The sequence below is a fragment of the Varanus komodoensis genome, unplaced genomic scaffold, assembly GCF_004798865.1.
Source record: "Varanus komodoensis strain SLA01 unplaced genomic scaffold, ASM479886v1 scaffold20_1, whole genome shotgun sequence".
Classification (NCBI taxonomy): Eukaryota; Metazoa; Chordata; class Lepidosauria; order Squamata; family Varanidae; genus Varanus; species Varanus komodoensis.
Genome location: NW_025335587.1, coordinates 7,255,382 through 7,279,700, shown reverse-complemented (window position 1 = coordinate 7,279,700; position 24,319 = coordinate 7,255,382). Strand labels below are relative to the sequence as shown.

Here is a 24,319-nt window from a genome sequence, read left to right as displayed (position 1 = left end):
CACCCCACAAAAAATCTAACTTGAACTCAGTGGATGTGAATATTTATGGGCCTGTTGCCAAGATTCCCTTCCTGGGCAAGATTTTTGAGTGGGTGGTAGCAGGGCAGTTCCAAGCACTCATGGATGAAATGGATTATCTAGATTATCTATCATTTCAAGCCTGGTTTTGGTGGAATGACCTTTGCCAGGAGAGACACGGAGAGTATGATCCTGTTGATTCTCCTGGACTTCTCAGTAGTTTTTGATACCATCAGCAATGGTATCCTTTTGGATAGGCTGGCCAGATTAGGAGCTACTGACTGATTCCAGAAGGTAGCACTGGGGGATTATTGTTCCACTTTGTGGCAGTTATGCCAAAGGGTACTTCATAGCTCTATTCTGTGCCACATGCTTTTCAATACCTACCTGAAACTGGTGGGAGACATTATCCAGAGGTTTGGGCTGAAGTACCAAGTATGCAGATGTCACTCAACTGCACCTCGCTTTTTTATCAAACTCAGTTGAGGCAGTGATAATTCTGGATCAGTGTCTGGACTCTGTAATGGACTGGATGAGGGCCAATATGCTGAGACTCAAACTGGACAAGATGGAGGTCCTATTGGTCCTTCACAAGACATAAAACACAGTTCAGTAACAACCCATGGTTCAACAATGCACACTCAACCGTAACAGTGGCTTGTGATGTGCTAACTCAGCTCCAAAAGTGAAGTTCATATGTATGTGTGTGCCCAACATTATTTATTTGTCTACCCAGTTTAGGGGAACAGTGCAATTAGTGATCAACATTCATGTGTCAACTGTCAACCAATGACTTGGAATTACTTGTGCACAGGGAGGTGCTGTTGTGTACGAATCAGACTGTTGTTGTAAATTGTCTTATTACGGGCTGATGCACTTGCCAAAATGCAAGCTGGGATTTGCCCTGCATTGGGCTCATTTCATATATCTAGCTAGTCGCTTCTTGGCAGTGTTCTGTACGATCTTGTGGGTTTAGCTTTATGTTTTCCCTTAGGTAAGTTGTTTCCTTCTTATGGTTACTACCAATTGCTTGCTATCTGGGGGCTTATAGACCTGCTTCAGTGCACTGTATTTCTGAGTGTTCTGCTGCTCTGCAGAGCAGATTCTTAAAAGGAAAAATTGCAGGCTGGAAGCAGTGGAAAGCTCTGCAGTATGCGGTCCCTCCATATTTACCACATTTAGATGTGGATTTAAGCCTTTAACTGCTGCAGTGGGCATCTCAATGGAACAGTCAGAGGCATTAGTTAAGTTTTAATGGATTGTTCCTTGAAACAGCTACTCTAACACTTCAACAGATTGCTAATTCTATTTCTCTTTCTTTACAGCAGGGCATTACTAACTTTAATATGGTATTGGAAACCTCCAGCTCACACATTTAATCTAGCCCATGAGGCCTCTGAATTTGGCCCCGGAAGTTGTTCCTGAGAGACAGTTTCCCCACTCCTTGCCATGCTCCTTGCTTTTCCCTCTTTGATCCTGTGTTCTTCAGGAGTTCCCAGTGACCTCAGAGTGCTGAAGCTTTCTAATGCATTGTTTTAGAGCACCCTGGTTTTCTCCTGAAATTTTTCCTGAGCTTCAGAGCTCTCCCTGCTTTCCTCACACTTGTCAGACAGAAAACTTGGGAGATCCAGATTCTTGTCTCCACTTGGCTATGAAGCTCACTGGATGACTTTGGGCCAGTTACTGACTCTCAGCCTAACCTATCTCACAGGGTTGTTGTGAGGATAAAATGGAGAGTAGCATGAACATGATGCACCCTTTCTTGAGTTCCCTGCTGGAAAATGTTGGAAATACATACCTATATAGAAGTATCTCATTACTTTTAAAAGATCTCTGTACTTTCTATCATTTTCTTGCAAGTTCTTAGCTCAAAGACTTTCTTGCTTGTTTGCTTAGATTTCTGTACTACCCTTTAACCAAGATGGTTCTATTAAGAATTTCTTAAGCAACTGCAGGGTTTCGGTACATCAGTTGGGTTCTGTGCATCCTTTTTCCTTCTTCCTTTCTGAATGACCAAGAAGTAACTCATTCTAACATGAATCTTTTGTGATTCTATCACTTGTATTTATGAGGCAAGAGAAATGTCTGCTGCTTTGATGGGTTTTTCCATTTCCCCCAGTCTATTCTTCACTAAACTCTCTTTTGCAAGGCATTGTTGATTTAGATTGTATCTCCCTCACCTTCTCTCTAATTTTCACATTGCGTGCTCCTGTGCCCTTGTTGATGCTATTGCTCAAGTGAGATTTGCTGGCGATGTGACCACCTTTGGTCTAGACAGCACCTCCTGTCACTCCATCAGCAACTCTCAATAATTTCAAAGTTACCTTACTGGAAAATAATAGTTCTTGAGGCTCTTTCTTGCTATCTTTTGTCTAGACTTTGACCTTCTTGCTGAGCAGGTCACCAGGGTTTGAAGCATAATGGAAACACACTAGGGGAAGTGCAATTGTCTGATGATGTGGTGTCAGGTTTCATTTAGCACTTATTACCATTCCTGTTTGAGCAGCTGTGTCTGCACCATGCTTGCTGGTAAAGTTGCCTTGTAGAACAGAATGTCCAAGGCTTGACAAATATTAGCTGGAATAATATCTCCCATAATGACACTTGTCTTTTGCTTTCCTGAAGTCTTTTTTCTTATGTAAGCTAATTGGCAAGGAATTGTCACAGTTCTTCCTGTTTTTTCAAAGGACAAGGCTTTGCTCCTCTGTGGTACGTGTTGATTATGAGCAAAACTGGGTAATCATTTTCCATGGGTGGCAATGACAAAGAGGCAATCAATTTGCACTAGTGCTTTTGGTATAAAGGCTCCACATTTGAATCCACATTTGCTACAGAGCTGATTAAGTAGGAATGCTGCATTTTATTTATACCCTAACCTATAAGAAATGGCTTATGATAGTGCATGTCTCTTCTAGATGTATCAGAGTAAAAGTCCCTTTGCTAGTATGAGATGCTGATGGAAAAATGAGTGGCTTTAGTCATGGCCATTTTCAGATAATCACTTATTTCTTCACCATACGAGCAACTGGCAATATTCAGCCCTGTGGAATAAGTCAAAGGGACCTCCTGATTCTCTCTCTGTTGAATGAAATGAGCTGGTTGATAGTGCAATTGAAATGAAGGGATCTATTTTAGGAAGTCAAAAGTAGCAATCACATTAATACTGGCCCTTCTCTATTTACCTGTGTTATTGTCTATGTAGGGAGCATTCTCAAAGATCATTCACACGTACTTTTCCTTAGGAAAGAAAAATGTGTCCACACTCATAAGTTAAGGACCAGTGTAGGTGCTCCTTTTTGCTTGTATGCAATTTGTGAACACTTGTTTAATGTGATATCTTACACCAGCATCATGGATCCTTCTTGCACCAGGGAGTCAATCCATGATAAATTTTACTGCAGCCTGGGAGGAAGCAGCCAGAAAAGAACAGCGCACAGGCCAGCCCTATTCAGGATATTTCCAGCTTACATGTGGGGCTAAAGTGTGTAGGACAATATGTAGCATCCCTGCACAGAGAGGACCCAGTTAGAACCTCGTGGCATTGAATGCAAAGTGTGTTCAGTTGAACGAACTTTTGGAATTGTCATGGCTGTGGAGCCTGCTTTACCGCTAAGGGTCTCCTCAGACCTTTGTGCTCAAGGTATGAAGGTCGAACTGGATACCAGATGTATGGGGACCCTGTGACCAGGGTGACTTACATGCGTATATCCCCCTGTGCACTTCAGCCCTACACGTGAGCGAGCAGATTCCTAAATAGGGCTTGAGTTACAGCTCGGTTCTATGCATTCATGTTTTTAAGTAATTCCTATTGGCACCAATAGAATTTGTTTCCACATAAATGTCCATGGAAGGGCAATCTGCACCTGCCTTGCCCTTGCCCTGGAATGAAAAAGAGGGGAATCAGCACTATGCTTGGCTGGAGCAAAGGACAAGGGCCTTCTTTGCAGGGGCAGCTGCAATCTGGTTTTCGCTCCCTCTGGGAAGTTCCTGTCCCTTTTGCTTCTGGAAAGAGCATGAAACAGATCAACAGGTGATCCTAAATACAGGAGTAGACCTCACTGACATCTATAAAACATACTTCTGAGTAGACCTACTGTAGCCTGTAGGTTTTCCTCACATAATAAAGAGGAAGGATATATGGGGAAAGAGATGATGAAAAAGGATGGGCAACATAAAGAGCATCAGGAGCAGAGATCAGTCAAGAAAGAAAGCATTCTCACAGACAGGTGATTCATGGAGCTAGCGGCCCAAACAGTTGCCTTATTCTGAGTTAGACCATTAGGCAATCCAGTCCTGTATTGTTGACCCTGACTGACAGTTACTCACCAGAGTTTCAGGCAATACCTTAACCTCACATGGAGGTGAAAAGATTGCATTCAAAGCAAGTGCTCTACCACTTAGCTCTATGCTTTCTCGCTAATGTCCATTCCATGAAGTTCTTCTAAAGGGAAAATAATTGAGCATGTTGGAATTTACCAGCCAAAATGGTGGCTGAGTTCATCTAGGGTTGTCCCACACCACACATGCCAGTGATGATACCAATAGACTAGATTAGACTAGAGTAGAATAGAATATTTAGAACTAGCGCCATGCTTCCACTGCCCTCCAAATTGATATCTGAGTGCTTACACAAGTAGCATATGAAGCAGGGTCAACCCCAGGTTCTGGCAAAGTGCCTGCTGGTGCTGCCTGCACCCTCAGTGGCTTCCCTGGCAGCAATTCTCTGTTGCAAGGTCTGTTGAGGTCTCCTCTCGTCCTTGTTTTTGCCATATGAGAGAAGAGCTTCCACAGCCTTACAAGAGAAATACAGACATGGGAACCGGACCATGCAGAAGACCAAGCATGCTAATGATGACCCTAATTGTACTTTGGCAGTTGCATCATAGGACCTATTAACTATTCATGACATCGAGGGGTTATCATGTACCTGTTCATCTACCAGTATGATTACCATCATTTGCCAGCAATGCCTTGCTGCATTATATATGGGACAAACAGGCCAGCCCCTATGCAGAAGAAATGGACACAAATCTGTCATCAGGGACAGCAATATTGGAAACATTTCAACCTGCCAGGAATGTGAGTGACATGATGGTGGCCATTGTTGAACAAAGGAATTTCAGAGACAAATATCAATGTGGAATTGCTAGTTTTTTATTTTTGAAAAATCACACCGCATAGAAGAATCTGCTTGCCATTTCCATGATGTGTGTGCTGCTGCCCACCTACATTTTGTGAATGGCAGAGGCTAAGGCAATCCTTACTGTCCTTTTTGCATTTTAATTTCCTCTGACCACAAGGTTGCACACCTTGATGTTTATATAAATGCCACCTTGAGAGTGACCCTTTGAGCATTTAATGACATGGATAATGTTCATGAAAGATTATGTCAGAATAAATTTGTTAGCAGTTAAGGTGAAACTTCTTTCTTTGAAAGAAATATCTTATTTCCACTTGCAAAGGATATAAACCTGGGACTACTGTGGAACATTGCCCGCCTTTTAATGATCACAGCAGAGCTTTTGCCAGGCTGACATTTGATGATCTCAGAGCAGTGTAACGCTGCATTAGCACCTCTCCCAAATGGATGTTTGGATGGCTTATCTATGTCTTTGCAACATCCCAGCTGTATTACTGCAAGCTTTCCTGGAGCTTTTCCAGAAGAGGCAATTCAGCCAACTATTGTGTGCAAAGGCCTCCTGGCCCAGCCAGGAGTCTGCTGAAACCTCCTTCTGTGTGGTTACAGGATACACTTCTCAGGTAACCACTGCCCATTTTTCTCTTGGTGAAAGTGGCTGCACAGTACAGCACATCACCATGATCATCCTTCATCTCTGGAATGTGAGCTTAACTCTGGCTCAGGGTGACAACTAAAGTGAGCTTGGTAATACTGACCAAGTCTCCCGTGGATATATGTCAGCGGTACAAAAGAGCCGCGCATCCACGTGCACTACATCATGATGGGACAGCTTGGTGCTGAAAAGAGCCATTGACAGACCCACAGCAGGAGTGCAGTCGGCCCCAGGTGAAGCTGGGAGAATTGAATAGCAAAGCACGCCAGTCCCAGGGATCCCCCTCAATGCATCATCTTTCCACCTCACATCCATCTTCTGTATTGAGCTTCAGCTGCACCTACATGGCAGCATCTAGCCTGGGAGAGGAGGGAGATTTCTCAAAGTTGGGCCATTAAGCAGTCAAAATTTTCAGCATCCATCTTGTGTTACTTATTTATTGATCATGTTTACATCCCACTCTTCCTTCAAGGAGCTGGGGGTGGGTGCACATTGATTTTCCCCACACAGTGCATTCAGCGGCCCTGAGAAGTAGGTTAATCTACAAAAGAGTGACTGGCCCAAGGTCACCCACTGAGTTTCATGGCAGTCAGAAGGAGCATGATTCCAGGGATGCATGATCAGTCCAATTCGGTTCAGATCCAGGGTTACCCAATCTGCATCTTTTGAACCGAATGTGGACTTGGATGCAATCTGTGGATGAAGCGGTTACATTGCTGAGCTTGCAAGTTCTAGGGTGATTCATGACCAAAAATTAGAAAGGCATTTGACAGCATGTGGACATCAGAAAAACACACATAGAAGTAGTACTTTGGAAGCATGCACACAAATACACTTTAATCAATGGGAAAAAATGAATATATTTCAAATATGTACACAATGAATGTGGGAAAATGCATGTGCAAGTATGAATATAATTTCATGCAAAAAGAACCCCCCTCAAATTCTGTTATGAATTTGACCCAGAACAAGCTTCAAAATAAAATTTAGAGAGCTTTGGGGAACTTGAGTTTTGCTAAACTACGCATCCCTACAGAGGACCCGATCTCTTAGTGTCCAGTGCTCTATCTTCTGTTATATCTTGTGGTTTCATATGAGATTCCGATGAGGTCCAAACAGACTCTGAAATTCAGGGGGGTGTGATGGTTCCAGGGTTGGACTGGGGACCTGGGTGGCCCAGGTTCTAGTCCCCCCATGGTCATGAAGCTCACTAAGTGGCTTTGAGCCAGTCACTCACTCTCAACCTGCCCTACTTTACAGGGTTGCTGTTGTGAGGATCACATGGAGCGGAACAGGACTGTGTAAGCCTCCTTGAGTTCCTAGCAAAAGGAAAATAAAGTGGGATATAAATGCACTATGATAATTAAAAATCTCATGATCCTACCTGATGGCTATTTTATTCCAATGTTCTATAAAAATGTCAATACATTTAACAATAAATACATAATCAAAAGAATAAACAGGAATGTTACTGGTCAAAATCTTCAAGGAGAACAGGAAGGAAATCATGAGTGTGCTAGCCCCACACTTGAATGGTGATATGCTCTGCACCATGCTTGGGATCATGCAATTAGATACGGGATCACAAATGAAACTGTCAGGGTCAATTTTGTAATCCATTTACACAGATCTATTGCAACTACACCAGGAAAACTGCATGCCAGAAAGGCTGCATGTCCTTCTGGTCACTGCATCTTCAAAAGGATATTATAGAGCTGGAAGAGGTGTCAGAAAGAGCAACCAGAATGATGAAGGGGCTGGAAGAAGTCCCTGATGAAGATTGCAATATCCAGGGCTCTTTAGGTTACATAAAGTATGAGTAAGAGTAAAGAATAAAGATTTACAAAGTGATGCAGGCTTACAAAGGCGACTTAAAAATTTATATTGTTAATTTATATAGTTTTATTGTATTCTATTTATTTATGGTTTGTGAGCTGCCCTGAGGCTTTGGTGAATGGGGCGGCATAGAAGTCCCCTAAATAAATGAATGAATGAATGAATGAATGAATGGTGTGAAGAAAGAGAGTGGAGGCAATTTTTTCTCTCTTATAATGCTAGAAAACTCCCTTACCCAAAGAAGCTGACTGTGGGAAGTTCAGGATTGACCGAAGGAAGTGTTGCTTTAAATAACTAGGGAATTTCTACAAGCTGTGGTGATGGCCTCCAAGTGAAGTGGCTTAAAGGGTGCTAGACAAATCCGTGGCTGATAGAGCTATTAATAGTTTAGGTTAGCTCCAGGAGCTGCAGCACCATGTGTATGAATACCAGTTCCTGGGGCACAGCGGTTGTAGAAAGCTGCTTCCTTCATGTCATGCCTGTGGGCTTCGCAGGAGGCATGTCATTGGTCACGGTGTGAAATAGGATGCTGAACCAGGCCTTTGGTCCACTCTAGCAGGAATCTTCTGGTGATAGTGATGCTAAATCCAGGGGCCTGCTGGGTGGGCCGAACTCTCTAACGAGCTTTGTTGCCATGGTGCTTCACCATGGAAAGGGTTTGGTGGAGAGAACCGAATGATAAATTTAGACAAATGGAAAATTTAGATAACTTAGTTGCAGGTAATATACATCTGTATTCAATCACCTACCTGATAGCATTGCTTGGACTGCTAGCAGTGCTCCTTTCCTGCTTGAAATTACATTAAATGCAGCTTTACAGCATGCAGTCAAGTCTGAAATTATTGAAAAAGGATAACGAGAATATTGCATTCTAATCTAATTATCTAAATCATTTAAATTATTTATAAGAGCTGCTTCTAGTCTTTGTTCTAAAAGATCTTTATAGACTGCACATAATTTAGTATTAACACAGTTGAGACTCAGAGGGACCTTAAAAGATTCTCTTCTCCTTCTCCTGCTCCTTTTTTATGTTTTGCAAAATAAAAAGAACTCCACTAATTGACAGTTTAATAGTCCCTATAACTGTTGATTCTTAGTCTTATTCCAAATATGATTTGAGTAAAGAGAACAAGTCGGTACAATTCAGCTGTCTGCAGCTGCTTTTGAAGCCACTATAGGAGCAACTTGCTTTTCTTATCCTTTGTCTTTATGGACTTCAGTTGGGATAGACCCAGAAACAAGGCACTTGTAGCAGGGTTGTTTGGAATTCTGGAGAAAATTAGGAGAATTCTCTTTCCTTTCCTGCAAGTTTGGCACAAAGAAACAGATCCCTACTGCAAGTTGCAAATACTGTGTATAGTAATGCTTTCAGGAGGACTCAACAGTTCTTAACACTGACCATGTGCACAGGCATCTTCTTCAGTTCCAACATAGCATGAGCCTGGAACTTTGAAAAGTGATGTGGGCCCAACAAGTATCAGAACCTTGGCTTGGTTCTTAGGGTGACTAAAGGAGATGATCTGATGTAGGAGGTGGCAGACCTGTTCTGGCTCAGTGTGGATGCAAAGTTCCACAGAAACAAAAATAATCTGCTCACAGCATCTTCCCTGGCAGTCTGAATGAACACCTGCAGCAGAGGGAGAAACACAGGCATGTCCACGAGGTCCACATATTTGCTGGAGCGGGGAGCCTTGGCACTGTCATCCCATGCCAGAATGTTCCTTGTTTTCTAATCCTTCTTCTTCCTACCCTGCCATGATGTGGAACCAGAACCAGAAGTGATCTTGCTGAAATGAGAATAGAATTCCTTGGTCTTACCATCTTTGGTCCTGGGACTTCAATAGCATCCTGCTTCCTATGGAATGGAACTGTCTCAGAAAGTCAGGATCCCATTCTGGAGTCCTTGTTTCCGGCCACTGATCACATTACAGTAGGGCTGTAGCTCATGAGGAGGGGACATAGGTCAGTGGTACAGCAGCTTCTGTGCAGATAGGCTCAGTCCCCAACCTTTGCTGGGACAGGCACTAGCCTGGAACCAGACAGCACTGGCAACCCATGTCGGAGCTCATCAGCTCAGCTTTTCCCAAACCTGGCTGGGCTGATGAAAGGTATAGTCTCAAGTGACTGGAATCTCTGTCTGAGGGAAGGCTGCTACATTCATTACTGAGCTAAATGGAGTAATGTTCAGTCAGAGTTTGAGCTGGCTTCCAGTGGAAGCTTCACCTGGTAGCAGGAGTCATTTCCTGCTGTGCTAAACAGGAGGGTGAAGATGAGAAGTAGTCTTCTGGGGGAAGCATGACTTCCTTCCTCTGTCCATTGCTAGGACTGTTGCCGTGACTACATGTCTATGATTTTTTCCTCTTGTTTTTTTTTTTGCTCTTCCTTCCCTTGCCTTCCTCCAGTACCTTGAAAAAGAAAGCTGTAGTTCTCCTCTTCCCTTTATCTCCTTATGGCTCCTATTAAAAGTGGCAGGGAACCTGGGTGGGTGGCATCCACAGCTTCACTAGCATGGAAGGGCATGTCTGACCTGGCCATGTGGGGGTTCTCTGAGTTACAGAGCTACTGGAAGGTTTCCTGTGCTGTGGCTTCTCACAGAAACATTTTAAGGAAAGGAAGAACCAACTGTTCTTCTGTGAAGATGTCCTCAGTTTTCAATTTGAAGAAGGCTTTCAAGGGAGACTAAGATGACTCATAAAAGCTTTGTGCCACTAATTGCTTTTTAAAAAGCTATTGCATATCCAGTTGGCATGAGATATGTGATAGCATGATTGAGGAGAAATGAAGCTAGTTCAGAGTGAGAACTGTGCTTCTTCGTCGTGGCCTCTGTGCATCACACATATGGGTGCTGCGCCTGCGCAGTGCCTAGGCCGGAAGATTAGAAAGGTAACGGGTTTTTTTGGCTGGAAAAAACTCCGCTCCCCTCCCCCTCAGTGGTATAAATAGAGTGGAGTGTCTGCCATTTTACTCAGTCTTTGCGACCGCCGTTCGCTGTGCCTCGTGCCTGTTAACGTCCCTCACTAAGATCTTTGTGCTTACTGTCCGTTTTACACTTTATCCCTTCTTCAACTTACCTCTTATATTCCAAGTTTGTATATCTTCCCCGTTTTTTCTTCTACTCTTCGTTTTCAAAAAAAAAGCAAAAAACAAAACAAAACAGAAATATTATCTTACCCTCTATATTGTCATCTTTTCTTCCTTTTACGCGATGGCGCAGCGAACGGCATTCTGCAAATGCACCGAATGCGGATCCAAAATGTCGCCTGCGGATGCGCATGATCTATGCCTCCTCTGCCTTGGCGAGGGGCATAGAACTGACAAGTGCGGCCACTGCTTGGCGTTTACCAAGCAAGCGAGGAAGAACAGGGAGAATCGTCTCTGAAAACTCCTCTGGGACCAGGCCTTGATGCAGTCTGATCAACTGCTCTAACGGCCTGGTTCCTCTTCAGCCGCACCTCCTCAGCACTCTACCTCAACTGTGAGCACTCCTCCAAAGCGTCCTGCTTCCACCGCTCCTCCACAATGTCCTTCGGCTGAAGGCGCTACTCCAATGGAGGCCCAGTTGCCGCCTTCCTCCCCAGCCAAGAAACGGGAGAAGCGCAAGCGCACTGGCTCGGATAAGCCTTCCGCTCATAAAAAACCAAGGAAGGAGAAGGCGGATAAGCCCGCTCATAAGACCAAGAAACCCGATCGTCCCAAACACCGGGGCTTGGGTTCGCTGGGCTTCTTGGTACCATCTGCCGCCACAGTACCGACCCCTTCAGGACCGGCCCTGCAATCTACTATGCAGGTAACACTGCTGGGATCCCCCAGGCCTATCATTCGGCCTGAGAGCGTGCCGCCTCAACACACGGAGGAGCCGCTTCGGGAGTCCATCTCTGATGGAGAGATTAGGGAATCCCTACTGAGGGAACGATCTCCAACACCAATGCCCATGAATGAGCCACCTGCAGAATCACTGTTGCCACCCAGGCGTCACAGCCGCTCATCGGAACAACGGGATGATGATTGGATGATGCATGGATATGGTGCCTTCCCAGACTGGGGTGGTTATCAATCCTATCCATAGTTCCCTTGGGATCGTAGATCTCCATCGGTCCCGAGAGACTTGCTGTCCATGTCCAGATGTGTTGAGAGGGGACGCCTGACCTCCCCTGAAACATCGTCCTCGAGCGACTGTCACCTCTATTGTCCAGACTCGAACGAGTCAGAGGTCGGCTCTACATCCCCCAATGTAGCGATTACCTCCCAAGGACCAGCTTCACCCAATGAGCCACATGTCTCCTTTACGGAGCTCATGTCCTGCCTCGTTCGTTCCCTCGAGATCGAAGCGAACCAACAGCCCGGTCCATCCACGGATCGGTTCTATGATGTCGTGAGGGGAGAACAGTCCATGATCATAGCCTTGCCGCTAACCACTACACTTCGACAGGCTATGGTCCAACTCTGGGATCAACCGGCCCAACCGCAGGCTACTTCCCGTCGGTATGAGGCCATGTACAGAGTTTGAGAGGACGACATCCCGTTCTTGCTCCGCCACCCAAGACTGAACTCTGTCGTGGTTGAATCCTCCCAGGGCACAGAGTCCAGGGGGCACACAGCCCCTTGCGACAAGGAAGGGAGGAAAATCGATATGCTCACGCGCCGAGTCTATGTGGCCTCTGGGCTCGGCGTACGCATATCGATTTATGAAGCAACACTGGCCTGTTACCAGTATTTCATTATGCAAAAGCTGGATAACGTTGCTTCCTCCCTTCCAGACCACCAAGCTGAACTCGCCAGGGTCTTCATCAAAGAAGCGATGCAGGTGGCAGTGCAACAGTTGTCTACCGCATGGCACCATGTAGACACCAATTCAAGGGCTCTCACTAATGCCATCTCATTGCGCCGACATGCGTGGCTCCGCAATTGTAATTTCCCCGATGAGATGAAACAAAGAATCGAGAAAATGCCATTTGACAGCACCGGGTTGTTCCATCAAAAGACTGACCGCAAGCTAAAAGCGATACATGAATCGCGTATGACTGCACGCCGTATGGAGCTTCCTCAACAGAAGCGTAAGTGGCAGTGGCCTCATTCCTCCTATCGTCAACAATTCCACCCTCGGCAGCACTACCAGCAGTGGCAGCAAAGTCGGAGGCAGCAGCCTTTCTCCCTTTGGAACGTCGAGATACCTTATGTGGCCACATCCGTCAAATCTGTATACTCAGAACGGTTCCAGCTATATCCATTCAGAGACTACTGGGGCACATGGCTGCTGCAGTTGCCATTGTCCCGTATGCCAGGCTACATATGTGGCCCATACAGCTGTTTTTCAACTCTTCATTTCACCCGCAGCAAGATTCTCCCAACAAACTAATCCAGATTTCATCTGTGATACTCCGTACTCTGGCTTGGTGGACCATTCTAAACAATCTGTCTACCGGCGTCCCGTTTCGACCACCTCATCCAACTACAACCCTGTACATGGACGCATCACTACTCGGATGGGGTGCAGCATGTTCGGGACTTCGGGTCCAAGGGACTTGGAACCGATGAGAAACAAGGAAGCACATCAACTTCCTCGAACTTCAGGCAATCTTCAACGCCCTCAGGGCTTTTGAGACTGTGCTATGCCGTCAGGTTGTCCAGATTGCGTCAGATAACATACCTGCTGTTTTCTATATCAACAAGCAGGGCAGCACAAAATCACCAGCCTTAGCACGACTATCGATAGCCATTTGGGATTGGTGCATACCGAGGGACATAATGCTCCTAGCGGCTCACCTCCCAGGAACTGACAACACCGAAGCAGATATGTTGAGCAGACATATGTCAACAAAGCATGAATGGGAGATGGACAGACAAATATGCCAGAACCTCTTCTGTTTGTGGGGCTATCCGGACATGGACTTGTTCGTCACCCGGGACAACAGAGTGTGTGCCCTATACTGCTCCAGAGCGGGCATCGGATCGGGATCGATGGGGGATGCTCTTATGATCCCTTGGGACAACATAGCTTTTTATGCGTTTCCTCGGATCCCACTTCTAACGAAAGTGGTGGCGAAAATAGCTCAAGAGAATGCCACAGGAATAATAATAACTCTGTGGTGGCCGAGGCAACCGTGGTTCGCCACTCTTCATAGTCGTTTGTGGCGACTATCCAGAGGAACGTTTCTTTGCCTCCCATCTATTCTTCAGCTGTTAACCCAGCAAAACGGAGCGATCCGGCATCCAGATCTGACTGCCTTGAAGCTGATGGCATGGCGGATCACTTGAGCCATTTCACTGCGTCCGTACTGACGACATCTCAATCTATAGTGGATTCCATTCACTGGACTATACAAACGGCTCCTACTTCAGTTTCGACGACAATCGCTTCGCTACTGACGACTATTGACCAAGAAATTCAGGCGATTCTCGAATCTGCATTAAGACAGTCCACTCGTCACTCTTATGCAGCTAAATGGAAAAGATTCTCGTCTTTTGCAGAACACCATTCCTTTCCTCCTGGAATGGCTTCAATTGACAATATTTTGCAATTTCTCTTGGAACTGTATCACTCGGGACTGAAACCATCATCCATTAAAGTTTACGCAGCCGCTGTATCACACTATCGTGGTGCTGTTCAGGGCATATCAGTTTTCTCTCAACCTCTGGTTCGATGCTTTATTCAGGAGTTACAGAACTTACATCCTTCTATTCACCCCGCTATGCCAACGTGGAGCCTTTCTGTAGTACTCCAAGCACTTACTAAATCTCCGTTCAAACCTTTGACAACTGTCAACCCACACCTGGTGTCCTGGAAAACGGCCTTCCTCATAGCAGTAACATCAGCTCAGAGAGCAAGTGAGCTTTCTGCTCTCTGCATAGACCCACCTTATCTTAATTTCCATAAGGAAAAGGTCGTCCTTTGTATGGATTATTCGTTTCTCCCTAAAGTGACTACACCATTCCACTTGAGTCAAGACATTGTTCTGCTGGTGTTCTATCCAGTGCCGTCAAATCCAATAGAACGGGCTCTACACACCCTTGATGTTTGCCACTGCTTGGCTTTTTATAGATCCCGTACAGAATCCTTCTGTTGGACTAATAGACTTTTTGTTAAGTACTCCGAACATGACAAGGGATCTCCAGTTACACCTCAAAGACTATCTAATTGGATCATCCAGACTATTGTCTTGGCTTACCAACTTTCAAAAATAGACTTGCCTGTTACCCCAAAGGGTCACTCCACGCGAGCAGTAGCGACTTTGTCTGCCTTTGCCGCAGGGGTTCCACTTCAGGATATCTGTAAAGCTGCAATGTGGGCTGGACCATGTATTTTCTCCAAGCACTATCGGCTTGATGTACGCGCCAGGCAGGACTGCTCTTTCGGCAGAGCTGTTCTTTCATCTGTTCTTCGCTGACGACACCTCCCTCCTCCAAGTTGGGTAAGCGTGCTAATCACCCATATGTGTGATGCACAGAGACCACGACAAAGAAAAGCAGGTTGCTTACCTGTAACTGATGTTCTTCGAGTTGCCATCTGTGCATTCACACAACCCACCCGCTGGTCCCACTCGGTGTCGGTGAGTGGATGGTTTTTTCCCCTCGGTATTGTACTCTAATTTAGATCGGTACCGTTAGGATATGATGATGGTTTTTTCTCTCGGTACCGTATTTTAATTTTCATTGGTACCATGGATATATGCTTGTTGAATTTACACTCAACCTCTAGAGGGTGAACGTTCAGTCTTCAAGACTGAGTAAAATGGCGGACACTCCACTCTATTTATACCACTGAAGGGGAGGGGAGCGGAGTTTTTTCCCACCAAAAAACCCCGTTAGCTTTCTAATCTTCCGGCCTAGGCACTGCGCAGGCTCAGCACCCATATGTGTGAATGCACAGATGGCCACTCGAAGAACATCAGTTACAGGTAAGCAACCTGCTTTTCTGGAATATAGAAACATAGAAACAGAGCGAGTCAGAAGGGGTCTCCCGAGCCATCTAGTCTGATCCCTGGCTCCAGCCGGCTCCACTCACAACATGCCCACCATGTGCATGTCTAGCCTATCCTTGAACACCCTCACCGATGGGGCCTCAAGCAATATATATTGTTCTTACTCCAAACTAGCTTCATTTACTGTGATGCTGTTATCATCCTGACATATCTGATTGGCTGAATACCTGTATGGCTGTTTCTAAGATGAGAAAAGGCTAGTTTTTAAACAAACTATAGTGCTGAAGTGGCAGCCTACTGGTAGTATGAAGGGAATCACAATGAAGAATTGCTACTATCTTTTTGTCAATTTAAAACAAAGCTGGAAAACTGTAGATTGAGTGCCTTTGCCTCCTGATGTGAATTTTGTAGGGGAGCTGAATACATTTCATAACACTGAGGAATATTGCACAGAATAGTTGCACAGAACAACTAAGGAAATTGACAATGGATGCTCCAGCAGTGCCTTTGGGCTATACAATGGAGCACTGTTAGGTTATAAGCTTTTATTCTGCAAGTCCAGATATTTGACATGCGAGCAGGTAAGCTCTTCTTCTTTAGTTATTTAGCTGAGAAAGTGAATTAATATTTTTGTCAACCAAGTTCTAATTGATAATTCCTAAATGTAAGGGACACAGGCCCAAAAGCTAAGGTTCATGTAAAGGCTAGTGCAGAACAGTAAAAATATATGAACAATGGTCAGTTTGGTCTTTCTCTGGAAACTCAACAGTTGTGAAAATACATCCCCTTTCAACAGCCCAGCTGACTCTGTAGATGGACAACTGAGAAATATTGGCAACATAAGCCTAGTCAACAAAATCATAGATAACCAGGGTTTTTTTTGCAAGCAATCTCCAAGTAAACAGGAAATTCTCTCCACCACTACATTCCCCTAGTATGTGTGGCCCTAGGCAGGAAAATTCACACACAAAATAGGACCTGGGACCTGGAAGAAGTTGCTATGAAACTTTAACTTTTGTAGTTTTAAAACCCACTAGCTTCCCAGCTGTGCCATTTTAGAAACTTTAGAAATTCTAGAATACATTTTGATTTTATTTTATTTGATTTATTTTCTGGTACGCAGAGAGGCTATGCTTGCCTTTTGATACAGAATGTTTGTAGCAGCATCTTAATTGTAGAGGTCCCTCCTGAGTAAGGTTAGATTGGCTCGCTCCTTCCTTCCTTCCTTCCTTCCTTCCTTCCTTCCTTCCTTCCTTCCTTCCTTCAACTCTCCTCTGTCTCTCTGTGGTAGGGAGCTTTTCCACACAAGGCTGTTAATTGTCCATGCCTACTTTGGGTTTTATGCAGGGGTCTTCAAACTTCTTCAACAGGTGGCCAGTTGAAAGGAGGCAGGGTCGGGGGCGGGCTGTTGGTGGGTGCCGGCCGGCGAAGTGGCAGTGGCGGCGGATGTGCAGGAAGGTGGTGGGCAAGGCGGTAGTGGCGGGTGCATGTGGCGAGGTGGCGACTTGCTTGTGCAGAGATAGTTTTCTCCGGACGAGTCCAAAATCTCTGAGGCAAACCGGATAAATGGGCATGGTGGGCCAGATCTGGCCTGCAGGCCATAGTTTGAGGACCCATGATTTTGTGCATCTGAGTACTTCAGGGAAACATTTCTTTTCCTGGATTTCCACAATATAACCTCTAGGGGGCACTGTGGTGATATGAAAGAGTACAAATACACTAGGGAAAGTTTTGCTTACTTTCACTTTCCTTATTGACTGCTTTGTTTTTTCTGATCTCCAAAAAAACTATTCAACACTGACAGGGAAGCAAAACTAAATGCTTGTTTAAAGAACTAGGAAACAACTATAAATTGGTAATGCATGATAAATGCCTCATGTAGAAAACTTCAAAAACTAAAAACTTTCTCTATTCCATCAGACATTTAGTATTGTGTACTTTGTCACTTAGTCATAAAATGTTGGTTAACATTCTTGCATGACTTTTGCCCCTGTGCTTCTTGTTTTTTATGTTTTTTATTACACATGAATCAGGAAACCTGGGTAGGCAGAGAGGATAAGCGGGATTAAGACATTTAATTAATGTATTAAATATTACATACATTAATAAAATATATCTATGACAACAGTCATAGATGTGACTGCATGCTCCCACAATTTGCATTAGTACAAGAGACTATCCGGGCTACCACTAGAAGTGGGGCACAGGGCAGAAGGCAGGGACAATAACCTATGATCAAAGGTTAAGGTTAGGGCTGTTGTTGGATCACAAATTGTTGTTGAAACATAGGTTTTTACATTTTCTGAACCCTGCTGGGCTAACAAACCATGGTTTCTTAAACAAGAGCAATCCACCGTTCACAACCCAACAATAGATCATTGGCTCTCTTGGTGCATTTATGTCTAATAAACCTTGCCTTGTTAGTTTAGTTTAGTTTGGATACTATGATAGCTTACATTTTAACAACCCATGGTTCAAGGACAAGTCACACTCAATTTATACTCTGCTCCTGAATGTGAGTTACTATGTTGTCTGAACCAGTCAGTCTCTAGGACAGCAAAGACCAAAATTTCATGCTCTAGATGCCAAAATGAGCATCTAGGTATTTTTCTCGGAAAACTACTGGAACTTTGGACAGTACTCAGGCCATGACTGCTACGTTTCCTCACCAGCCCACTCTTGTCAGAAGCTTCTTAAACCTCAGAAAGAAATACAGAAAGTAGCCTATCAGGATGTCAGACCAACAAGGAACATTGGTTTACTACTTGTACTGACTGGTGATCTGGATCTACAGGGTTCCGGACAAGAATCTTTTGTAACCTTAGCTGGGGATGCAAAATTTGGTTCTACTAGTGTCTTCACTCTTCATGTACAGCCCACCTTATCATGTGTTGCTATAGCTGCAGCACAACAAATGAGAAAAATTCAGTGTTTTTTCTTTAAGAGATCTCTTGCTTTCCAAACAGCTAAAACCTGTTTTTGTTGTGTTGTGGTTTTGCCTATAAAATAAGGAGCCTTTGCTTCATTTTGGACAAAGATAGTAAATTGAGTTTTCTTCAATAAAAAAGGAAAAGCCGTATGAGACCTAAGGGATTCTGGGCAGAGAAAGCCTGTAGCGCCTCTTGTCAAGTGAAGTGATAAAAGCAGGACTGGCTGTGAGGCTCCGCATGGTTAAAGACTGCTGCAGGAGGATTCTCACCAGTTCCCAGCTTTTAAACACCAGACAGGTGGCTGTGCACAGGTGTGCTCCATGGTGCCGAGTACTTTCTGCATGGTAGTTAAGCAGTGGTACAGTCTGTCAGATGAGCAAGGAGCTTGGTGAGACCTGCTGACCCAGCAGAGGGCTGGGAAGAGATGGCGGCCCTACATACATGCTGTCAAGAGAGTCAAGAACTATGTTGGGGCTTGGAATGGGGCTAGGAGTTTATGAGGGTCCCAGACAAGTTGTCCAGGACTCTCAGGCTGCCCCATATTGCATTAGAATGAAGTGAATGGGTATTCAAAAGCAAGTCCGCTGCATCTAAATTGGCATCAGTTTTCAGCCTTGTTCCCTTTTGTGTAGAAATCTCTTTTCATGTCCTCTCTCCAGACGTGTGTGCCCCTTGCTCTCTCAGACAATATCCGGAACAGGGCCAGCCCTTCTGTTAGGCAAACAGAGCCAAATGGCAGGGTCTTAGCTTGTGGAGAGTCACTATCAGTTCTTTTCAAGTGGGAAATGGGAGGGGTCATGCAGGTTGACAAATAGCTTCCAAATGCATGTTTTCATACATCCTAGGGCTGTGCACAGAAAAATCTTCCCTTGAAACCCAGCTCATTGAATAGGGCAAGGCGTTATGTCAGAGAGATGCCTTATCCACTGCAGCTTATATTCAGGCACCATTCTGGAAGCTCAGCTCTGTCTGCAACATAGGTTCAACCATGGACCAACGTGGAGAGCTCCTCTATGTCTTAGGATAACAGCCATGGTGAATAGCTCAGGAGCCCCAGGAGCGCAGGGGTCACTAGCCTCCACATGGAAAGCCATCCTGCTTTGCCTCAGAGCCAAAGTGGAGCTGAGCCTCCTCTTGCTTCTTGCCATCTTCTTTTCCAGCCATCCTCCCCATGGACTGCAGTGGGAGACCACCAATGCCTTCCACTGTCTCACCCACACCTGCATACAATGCAGTGTTTTCATAAGGAAAACCTGTATTTATTTTAAAACTGTATAAATTCTGTTCAGCCTTTGGGAACTCGAAGTATCAAGTAGGTGGCTTGTTTACAAATATGTCTTTCTTTTCATCTCACTGAGTAATTTATATGTCATGGCAGCCACAGTCAAGAGTTGGGTTTTTTTTTTTAAGATGAAGGAATGACAAGAAAAGAGACATTATTATCCCCCTCCCTCTGCATTTTTCAGTGAGATTTTATTATACTTCCCTTCCCTATCAGTTGAGTACAGTGAAATAAAAGTGAGTGAGGAACTACAATATTGAATTGCAATTCAGCTGGTGCTTTTATAGCTAAATCATAGCCCTGTCATGTTGCTGTTGGATGGGCACTAATTAACATTTCTCTTACTTCATATTCAGTTCAGATCTGTGCAAGGCATGATGAAGAAATCCTGAGCCAATCACAAGGAGTTAGTGACACCATCCATCTTCTGTCCACAGATGTTGCTCCACCTGTCCTGGATGAAGAAAGGGGAGGAGTGTGTCGTTTTGTAAAGTGAGATAGTTTATGGGAAGAAACAGCGATAGGGAATGAAGGTAATGTTTTCCTTTCACTCTATGCAAAGATGCCACTTTGTGGTTGGGAAGGATTAGAATATTATCTGCTGACCACAGCCATCTCCATAATGTTAAATAAGCTTACAGTGATTTGAATATAACCTCCAATCTGATATTTAAAGTCATATATTATCAATAGTTATGAAATATAGTTTATGACATATAGTTATTTATCATTATTGAGTAAGAACTGCTCCTTCTTCCAGTGCAAAATTTAAAAAGAGAGAAGCTCATTCTCTACAACTGCCATCTGAAAACCTTTGCTCATTTGAAGACAATGGATATTTACAAACATTTGTATCAGATGAGGGCAATAAAGTAGAGGGGGAAGGAGATCGTGCATGTAATTGTTCCAGTGGGGGTGTTTTAGTGGGAAACGTTATCATCAGAATGAGATTTAGTCATCAACTGCAAAACTGATTCACCTGAAGTAGATCTCTGCAGATGGGAGCCCATAAAGGAGCAGCGGAAACAGCCCGTTCCCCAAAAGCCTTCATGCTGTGCTTCTTTCCTTAGGTGTGTTGCCCCCCTCCCCCCATCCACCACATTGAGGTAAATGATGGCATTGTCAGCTAGTCAAGGTGCACTGTTAGAAAATCCTCCACTTTTTCTTAGCACCTCTTGTAGCAACTGCAGAAGCCCAAGTCCATAGCCCGCATGGATATTAAAGCATTCCTGGTCCTTTGGCACGTGTTCAAAGCTTAGGGCACAGTCTATGAGTCTTTAGACAGGAAAAGTCCTACAACTTGTATAGCTTCAGAAAGCAAACACACACCCACACACACACACACGAGTACTAAAGATCTGGTCCACCATTGTGTACACCTGTTAGCTTAAATCAGTCACACTGATTTAGGTTGCATTCCTATGCTTACATAGACAAAAATATTGGAATGGCAAGACTTTTCCTCTGTCTGACCAAGCGTACAATTATGTCCTTATGTGCTAATTTAAGCATGATTCTGATCAGAAAATATTCCTGACTAGGGGTGTGTGCAGAATCCGCTCTTAGGAGAGGCAATTTGTGAGATTCCCTGGGTCAGCTCCCCAGACCCCAGTTTATCTTGTGCTGGGCCTGGGTCTGAGCTTCTGGCAGGTGCACTGCGTGCTCGCACAGCGCTCCTCAGGAAAGGGCGCCTGCATGAACACTGTGCAAGCAGCGCCCCTTTTCCATGCCACGCAGCGGGGCTGCTGTGTGCTGCTGCCATGTGGCACAGACGAAGGCTGCCAGTCCCATGCCTGGTCAGGGGGAGATTCCACCAGGTTTCATCTCAATACTAGCCCTGAGAAATGCCACGCCAAGTGGCACGATTCAAGTGACTAACATATCCCACTGGAAATAATTGCATCGGATCAAATTATGCCTCACACTGGTGTCAGTGGAACACATATCCCACGGAGTTCAATGAAACAGCCATGATTAGCTTTGATGGGCTTAAGCCACACGCTAGAGCATGGACCAATGGAATGTAGAATAAGAACTACTGGTAGACTTCCAGATAATTTGCAGTAGATAAGCAAAGGGTTTGCACCCCAAATGGTTTAACAGTGGCAGCAACAACAACATTTTTCCTAGCAAGCTTGGTGGAAAAAAGTAGAGTTGCATATGGAAGGATTTATGTGTGAACCACGGTTCTGGTGCCAAAAAGATTCCTGAGATGACCGTCAGAGGTAGCTTGTTCTGCAGTTCTATGGCTGCCTTCTGTCGGGAGCTGGGGTTCCTCCTTCGTTAATTCAAGGCCACAGACCTTTCTGTGCAAATTGTTCTTTAGTGAGCAAAGCACGCTAGCATCCAGAATGAATCCCTATGCATGCACAGAGTGGTTTGTTGAACCCAATCTAGTATTCACCTGGAGGAATTCTCCTTATGAGCATGCCTGACCCCCATATCTTTGGGAGAAGCTTCTGAAAATAAGCACACCTCCTGTCCAAACATTGATCCACTAATTGGACTGTCCCCTCTGCTGAAGATGCATCATGGGGGCAGGAGCTGTGGGTGCCTTGTCTGTGTCTAACAAACTGCCCTGCTCTGGGTCCTCCCCTGCAAACTGCACATCTTGGTCATTCCCAGAGACTGCCTGCCCACCTGGGGAGTCTGGCCTTGAGATAAGCCCCTCTGATTCTCTCATCTCAGAGTCTTGGGATCGTTCACATTTTGAGGCCCCCTCCTGCATCTCTCCTCCTAGTACTTCTGATTCTTGTTCTCCTAGAAACCCCTCAGCAGTCCTGGAGAAGGTGTACCCAAAGCAGCCATCTTTCTCACTCCCAACATCTTCTTGGGCCAGTGTCTTGCATCTGCTTCTGGTTGATGGACCTCTGGATTCTAGTGAAGATCAAAGCAGATTCCAGAAACCTAAGCTCTATTAGCTGTTCTAGAGAGGACCACTTTGCCCATGACTAAATAAACTCATCATAGATGCTACATTAAGAGAACAATCCTAGGGTCCAGGGACAGGGTGGTTATGACCTTGGGAAGGGGACTCTGGATTCTGATCCCTTCCCTGTCATGGCTACAAATGCAGCCTTGGAAGGAGAGAAAAAGAGGATTTGCAGTGGGAGGGGAGGAGACGATGCTGGGATACAAGAAATCCTATAACTCTAACCCTTTAGCCCTGGCACATGTCTTGGTAGTGCACTGCTATAGATGGATTTAGAGGGCCATCTATAGGAAAATTTTGTAAGAGCAGGGCACTCCTCCTGGCCTGCCAGCAGCAACTCAGTAGGGCATATGATACAATCCACATTTCCAGTCGCAGCAATATGGCTCACACTGTTGCTAGTTCTGTGTTTAGTACTGTTTTCTGTCCACAGACATTTATCTTCTGTACAATCCTATGTCAACTGAAAGAGAGACAACATACTTGTTTGGCTCTAATATATGCATTGGGAAGCTGATGTGGCTATTTACCTGGTTCTGATAAGAAAATCAAACTTCATGACAGTTTTCACATCCATTTCATTGTTTAATGCATTTTTGTGCAAAGATGCAAATTCCTTCCATGTACAGTTCCCATCACTATCCCCTGCACACAAGTTTTCTGTGCTTCTTCCCATACTGACATTGTTTAAAAACCAGGATCAGATGTAAACAAACTAAATAGGTTCAGAACTTGTGCAGTTGTTTTGTTGGCAAGCTTGGTAATATTGTTGCTGGAGAATTTGTGTTTGCTTGTGTTTAGCTTCTCCTTGAGCTCAGTTCTGCCCTATAACTGTTTGTTCACTAGTTACTGTATCCCATGCCATAGGTGAGCATGGGCACAAATGAATGCATTTATTTGTGCAGAGTATCGCTATGAAATTTGGAAAGGGATTGCCTGCAGTTAAGACACTGTACAGATGGGATGCATGTCTGCTAGCGCTTTTCATTGCAAAATTACAGTAGCAACTTATCTTTGCTCTTCCATTAGTGTAACAGCAGGCTGGTTGTCTAGTGGCGACATTCTTTAAGCTGTATACAAATACATATGCACGTGCATGGCCACACATATACACATACAAATGACAGGAAGAGCAAAATGTGTGAGCCTCCTTCATTGGTGCAGGCTCCCTGTGTGTGATTACATAATGAATAAAATATCATTTCAAATTATAATGTTGGTCTGTAAATAATTCCATTTGTTTACTCTGTGTTTGGCATTGATGTTCACCTCTCTTGGAGGTTTCTTTGACTTCTGATGCTCTTTTGCTTTGCATACGTTCATTGCACTTATCTTGCTACTCTTCGAGTGTGAACTTGTTATGAGTTATATTCATAATCAATGATTTTTCTGTTTTGATTTGTAGCTTGCATTTATTAAGGGCAAATTGTTAGGAAACATGCTGTATCTAGACTCCTAAATTAATACCGGGCTGCCTTGTGGTCTCATACCAGACCTGTGCTGCAGAATTGGAGACTTCCCAGCAGATGATCAATTGCCTTTCACAGTAATACATCTGGCTCTAATCTATTGGTACAGAGACAGTTTTTCTAAATAAATAGCTGGCTTCA

The 24,319-nt window shown here is 44.6% G+C and overlaps 1 protein-coding gene across 1 annotated transcript in view; it reads left to right on the top strand.

Annotated features, from left to right (window-relative positions):
* The window catches only part of OMA1 (OMA1 zinc metallopeptidase), a 261,075-nt gene that overhangs the window by 142,199 nt on the left and 94,557 nt on the right, over positions 1-24,319 (top strand). The window contains exon 10 of the transcript XR_006414721.1: positions 20,215-20,310. The gene's annotated coding sequence lies outside the window, so the exon portion shown is untranslated. The remainder of the gene's footprint in view (positions 1-20,214; positions 20,311-24,319) is intronic.